Source organism: Pyrus communis, chromosome 7 (assembly GCF_041283825.1).
Source record: "Pyrus communis isolate YQ-2024b chromosome 7, ASM4128382v1, whole genome shotgun sequence".
Lineage (NCBI taxonomy): Eukaryota > Viridiplantae > Streptophyta > Magnoliopsida > Rosales > Rosaceae > Pyrus > Pyrus communis.
The window spans coordinates 18,071,554-18,078,594 of NC_142571.1; positions in this window are offsets into that span (position 1 = coordinate 18,071,554).

Genomic DNA, 7,041 nt, shown 5'->3' on the forward strand with positions numbered 1-7,041 from the left:
AAAAGCTGTTTTGATCCTCACTTTTTTCATATACCTACAATAATAAATGTACTTCTCCATCCAATTTCTTGAGCTTGGGTGTCATCTTGGAGAAATTTTTCCTTGTGCTTGTAACATAAATGGTATACCATGTGTTATTATATAAGTGGTGGAAAAGTTTAGGCTTTTTAGCAAAAATGGTTCTCGAGATTTGCATAACACATCACTTTGGTCTCTAAGATTGAAAATCAATAAAAATGGTCCTTGAGATTGTCCACCATCCATTATTTTGGTCCTTTGGTTAAAAACTCCGTTAAGTGTTCCGGAGCTCTTGACCGGAAGTTTGGGCAATTTTCAAAGCTTCGTAACTCAATCATTTTTTAACCAAATTCAACCCATAATATATCAAAATGAAGATAGGAAAGTGTAAAATAAGATTATACCTATTTAGAAGCCCAATGGTTGCCAATGATGGCTGAAAAATAGTTTGAAATGTGACTGGTCCATAGGAAAACTGGAAAACTCGCCATAAACTTTAAACGTTCATAACTTCTTCAATACTCAACGAAATCACTTAATTAAAAAATGAATCATACATTTCAATGAGATGAAAAGAATGGTACCTTTCTTGATGGCTAATTCGTCGTGATTTGGCCGGAAAACAGCTCAAAAGTGGCTAACTCAAGACCAAGATAGCCATTTTCGAGCCGTTTTCCAGCCAAACCACGGTAAATTAGTCATCAAGAAAGGTACCATTCTCTTCGTCTCGTTGAGAAGCATGATTTTCGTTTTGAATCACTCAATTTCATTAAGTATTGAAGAAGTTATGAAAGTTTAAAGTTTACCCAATTTTCGGCGAGTTTTCCCTGTTTTTCCTCGGACCCGTCACCTTTTAGGCTATTTTTCGGCTAAACCACTACAAATTAGCCATCTATAAAGGTACCATTCTCTTCATCTCACCGATAAGTATGATTTTTGTTTTTGAATCACTTGATTTCGTTGAGTATTGAAGAAGTTATAAACGTTTAAAATTTACCCAGTTTCCGACGAGTTTTCCAGTTTTCCCACGGACCAATCACCTTTCAGACTATTTTCCGGCCATCTCCGGCAACCATTGGGCTTCCAAATAGGTATAATCTTGTTCTACAATTTCTTTTCTTCATTTTGATATATTATGGGTCGAATTTGGTTAAGAAACAATTGAGTTACAAAGCTTTGAAAATTGCCCAACTTTCGGCCAAGAGCTCTGGGACACTTAACAGAGTTTTTAACGGAATGACCAAAATAATAGATGGTGGACAATCTTAGGGACCATTTCTATTGATTTTCAATCTTAGGGACCAAAGTGATGTGTTATGCAAATCTCAAGGACCATTTTGGCTAAAAAGCCAAAAATTTATTTTTTATGTTATTAATTTTTTAACACAAGAATCTCATAAATTGTATAGAGTGTACCACCCTGTGTTCTTGGCACATTGAAAAGTTTCTCGTCATCATGACTATTATTGGAAAACAACACCACAAAAATAAAACAGGAGAATATAATTCAATTCGAAGTATTTTTCTTATTCTACGCAAAAAAAAAAATTATATATATATATATATATATATATATTATTGTAGTTGACGAAGGGACAAAAAGGTGGGAGAAAAAAGTGTAGTGTTTGAAGTTTTTTTTTTTGGGGGGGGGGGGGGGGGTGAAGGTTGGGGAAGGGGGTTATGCACCCAGCGCAATGGATGGCTTTTGTCCTTATTACTAAATAAAGTTAATGGATGGCTTTTGATTAAAATGTAAAGATTTGAAGCAATTTTCATTAGTTTTTCTTATTCCTTTCCCATCTCTTTTCTTCATCAACTTTTTTTCATAACCATATTTCTCAGAAACCAAAATCGAACCACCCACATTTGGTTCGATTTTGTTCAATTATGAGTTTTTCAAACCCACTCTAACTTTGTACCATCTCTCTCCCAATTTCCAATCCCACTGACCTTCTCAAACCACCTCCAACGATTCACTACCACCGCCAGATGTATCACTGCAGCAACACCAACAAATCCACCACAACCGCAACACCAGACCCACAACCGTGGTAACACCATATTTATGGCCACTCTATAAAAATTTTCAAGGATATGAACTGTCTATATTTCACTTCATTATTTATAGATCATCCTTATAAAAAAAAATAGACAATTTTAAAACCATTAAGACATTTATTTATAAGGAAGAATACAATTTTGCAAAGAAACACTAAAATGATTATCATTTTATCCAACGGTCGAATTTGAGTGATTTTTGAAAAACATGATATTTGAAGAAAGACCTCAAAGATAGGCAGTTGGGTTGTTAAAATCATATTACAAAGTAGACTTTACAAAATATGTATAAAAAAATATGTCCACCAATCATAACGTATTAAAATACACACACACGCGCACGCATGCGCAAACGCACGAGCGCGCGCACACACACATACATATAATATTAAATTGGAATTTCTATATTTCAAGCAAGAGTTACTAGTGATGAACAACATTGAAGAAAAATGACCTCATTTAAAATGTAAATATATATTGTATCTCAGTACTACGGTTTAATTATATTTTTCTTTACTTGTAAGTAAGACATCTTAGGTTTAATTTTCGTCAAAAACGAATTCGAACTAAATTATTATGGCTAATCCATTGTGAAGCTTATCTCATTTTCCAGCCCCTTAGTATAAATAGTATAGTATATGTCAAAAAAGTGTTTTTATTTTAAGGACCGAGAAAAATAAATTGGTATCAAATCTTCATTAACGATATTTAAATTTAAGGTATTTTTATTTATAAATAAAAAGAAATAATATTATATTGTACTAAACAGCAATAAATCTGCGCTGTAATTTTATAGGCGGAACTTTGTTTTAACATCAGGAACATGTGGCAGGAGGAGCACAATCCCCAACGGTTAACGCACGTCATTTAGTCCATTACACCGACAATCTAGAGAGATTTTTTAGTATGACCGTAGATGATACACCATCTGTTCTTATAGAAATAATGAGTTATGTGTGTTAAAATGTTAATAATTTAAAAATTAAAATTTTTCATCACTTATATAAAAACACGTGATATATCATCTGTGTTCTCGTCAAAGCTAAAAATTTCTAGACAATCTGGCGCAAAACTACGTATGAAGTCTCTCATTGCAAATTCCATGCCACATAAAAACTGTATTGTGATGGTCCCATCCTATCCCACGGTCTGCTTTTGGCCACATGGTGCCCTTTTTCCAACTTTCAATAGCTTTAACTAAAGAAAAAAGCTGTCTCGTCCATATCTACACCAAAAAAACATCCAAAATCCATTTCCATTTCCACCTCCGTAAGATTTTGGGGGTGAAATGTCGAATTATCACGGACACAGGTTAAAAAGTCTACTTCTAATAACATTAATATTCTCAAACTTAGTAATTATCACACGCACAATATATCAGATGTGAAGTTTTATCACAAATACCTCAATACCTCAATATTAGTTAGAGTAGGATTGAGATATTTAAATTCATTTTTTCTCACAGTTACAATAGATGTGGCATATTTCAACATAATATATGTATTTAATTATTAGCGTTATACTCTAAGTTGGAAAAGTGGCACCTCTATTACTCCCTCGTATTATCATATGTAAATTAGTAATACCAAGTGACGATGTGATTTCCCATTCAAGAATTCCTTGCATTAAGAGTGCTCCGAAAAAAATAATAACTTTTTAAGTTCCTTGCTGCTTAGTCCTGATTCTAATGAAACAATTCTTTTTTCTTTTTTTCTTTTTTCTTTAAAGACTTATAAAAAGTACCATCTAGAATTAGTTAGAAAATAAAGAGTAATAGTAAGGAGGCAACATATAGTACATTGGTATATTATCTAAGGGCTCGTTTGGAACTATTTTGTAAATGGCTGAATGCATTTTTTAATATTTTAGAAACAAATCTTTAGTAATTTTAAGTGCTTTTGGAATTCAGAAACAATTTTTCTAAAAATTCTTTCAATTAATTTTAAAACTACTTCCAAATGAGCTGTAATGTGCCTAGTGATGCATATAAAATCAACACCAATGAAATAAATTTATTTAGGGTAAAGTACAAAAACTACCTCAACTATTAATGTCACAACACTTTCATACCTCATCTTTTAAGATTGACAATGTTATACCTCATCTTACGAATTTGTGCCAATGTTATACCTTCGTTAGCTTGGCGTGAATTTCTCAGTTAAATGTTGACGTGACTTGATTCAGGACCTACTTTCTATTAAAAAAATAATAAAATATTATTAAAAACAAAAAAAATCATTTAATATTTTTTAAATATTAAAATAATAAAGAAAAGTCAAAAAAAAAAAAAAAAAAAAAAAAACAAAACAAAACCTTTCATCCCTTTCCCCCTTCCTCCCTCCCCCATCTACCTGCTGTAAAAAAAAAAAAAAAACAAAACTTCATCCCTTCCCCCCCCCCCCCCCGGCGTCCTTCTCTCTTCTCCCCCACCCGAGCCCCTACTTGCAACCCAGAAAAAAAAATAAAAATAAATAAATCCCAGTTCGTCTTTCCCTCGCATTCACCCTCCGCACCCAACCTCACACCCACCCATCCCCCACAAACCCCCCCCCCCCCCCCCGGGAATTGGCCTAGGGAACGAGATTTGGGTTTTTTTTTTTCTCTTCTTCTTCTTCTTCTTCTTCTTTCTGGGTTGCAGGGGGGTTTTTTGGGGGGGAGGGGGGGTTACAAACTGGGTTGGGGTTTTTTTTTCTTCTTCTCCTCCTTCCTTCCGGGGGGGGGGGGGGGTGGTGGAAGGGACGAAAGGTTTTTCTTTTTTGTTTTTTTGTTTTTTAACTTTTCTTTATTATTTTAATATTTAAAAATATTAAATGATTTTTTTTATAGTTTTTTTTTAATATTTTTTAATAGAAAGTGGGATCCGGATCAAGTCACGTCAGCATTTAATTGACAAATTAATGGCAGACTAACGAAAGGTATAACATTGACCCAAATTGGTAAGATGAGGTATGACATTGTCAATTTTAAAAGATGAGATATGAAAGTGTCGTGACACCAATAGTTAAGGTAGTTTTTTATACTTTACCCATTTATTTATTAATGTATTAATGTAATATGTACACGTCATTTATCAAATTCGGTAATATACCAATATAACCAAAAAAATGTAATTTCTTTAATATTACTCTAAAATAATATAAATCAAATTCTTTGTGAACTGATGCAAAAATCCCAAGATTTTTAGCATGTGCATGCACCGATTGATAGGTGAAGTGGAAACACAAAGAACGCCATTGTTGACTGTTTGGTGGAATTACCATCCGTGGTGGAGCTAGCTAAGGGGTGTTTGGTTGTCCTTGACTCTAACAAGTTTAAAACTCTCATGTATATTTGTTTGTATTGGTTTGATCCTTATAAATAGCTAGAGTAAACCAAAATTACAACTTCCTACTCCTACTTTTTTTATTTTCTTCTATTATCTTTGTTTTCCTTCTCTCTCTTCTTATGTGCAACTCTATTATGCGCACCATATGCTCGACGAAATAAATTTGTTTCAAGCCTTGTCAGTCTTCAAAATTACTCCATAGTGTTTTGAAACTACCATCAACCAGCCTTTACCGATAATGGTAGTTCTCAACATATGTTGGCATAAGGTTTCGGTATATGTTGTTAAGAATTAGCAGCTGCCTACTAAGTGCTTGACAAAATAGTCCAATGACATGTTTTTGGTCGATATCTTGACTCCATTATATAAAAATCCTGACTCCACCACTACTGGCTATAAAAGTTGAATGCAAAGAATCTCATTTGCTCATGTGCTTCTTTTCTTACAATAATGTGGTCTTCATAGTATTCTAATTCAAAATTCAAATGGGGTTTATTTTCATTGTTGGCCCTTGTAAACACGAAAATCTCATGACAAATGAGACAAGAACATGTGTAGAAAGTAAATGTTTGTATTAATGAATTTGTTGGGTTACAATCTCTGTTTACAGGTTTCCTCTGATTCAATCTCCAAAAGATGTGTGGATGTGTAAGTTGTTGATCCAAGGGTCGCGATGACTTGATCTTGGATGAACGAATGCCACAAGGTTGGCTCTTGGCATTGGAGGAACCAGCACATGTAGGGGTGCTTGGTGGTTCTTCACAAGATTTGACGAAGAACATGAAGGGTTTTTCGAGTTTACTTGAGTGTTTTAGTATTTGGGTGCTTGAGAGCTTCAGAGTTTCAAAGCTTCAGCGTATGGGTGTGAAATGATTTTTGGACCCTGATAGGATTTTTAGGTACTTGCGCAAAGAGATTAAAATCACACAAAATACTTACAAGAGAACAAGGTAGTTATAGTATAAACGGCTCAAGCAAAGTTGTTTTCCGTAGAGATTATTTAAAACAATTTATACAAGACCAAAATCTTAGTTAATTATTTGAAAACAAAGATTGTAAAAGGTTGATTTTGAATTTAAATGTAATAAAAACGAATTTAATAAAAGTAATTTAGGATAAACAACTAGTAACCAATTAAGAAATCAAAACAAAAAGAAAAGGTTTTGAGAAACAAATTTGGAAAAGCACTAGGGTTCCGCCATCCCCTTAACATTCTATGTAGATTTACTAATTACTTATGAATTACCCATGCAACTTTGAAGGTTAGTTTTCCTAATGCATATTCTACTCATGGTATTCAAGTTAGAACGTATATCAAACATGCAATCCATCTATGGTATTCAGATCAAATATAAACATGCACGACTCATTACGCTTTGTGAAAACCCTTCGAAAAATCATGCAACCCCTAAGACGTGGTATTTGCCCTAGGTGAAATTACAACTATTAATCACAACAAGCAATACTCAATTCCCCAGTGGTATTTCGACCGAATTGCATCCAAATACTTATCTAAACATCCTAATGGTTGCGAATCATTAAGACACAAAGATAGTTTCAAACACAGTGATTAATAATTCAAAGTATGCATGCATAATATTATAAGCCATTAAATAAAAACTACATATTCATGCTAAGGC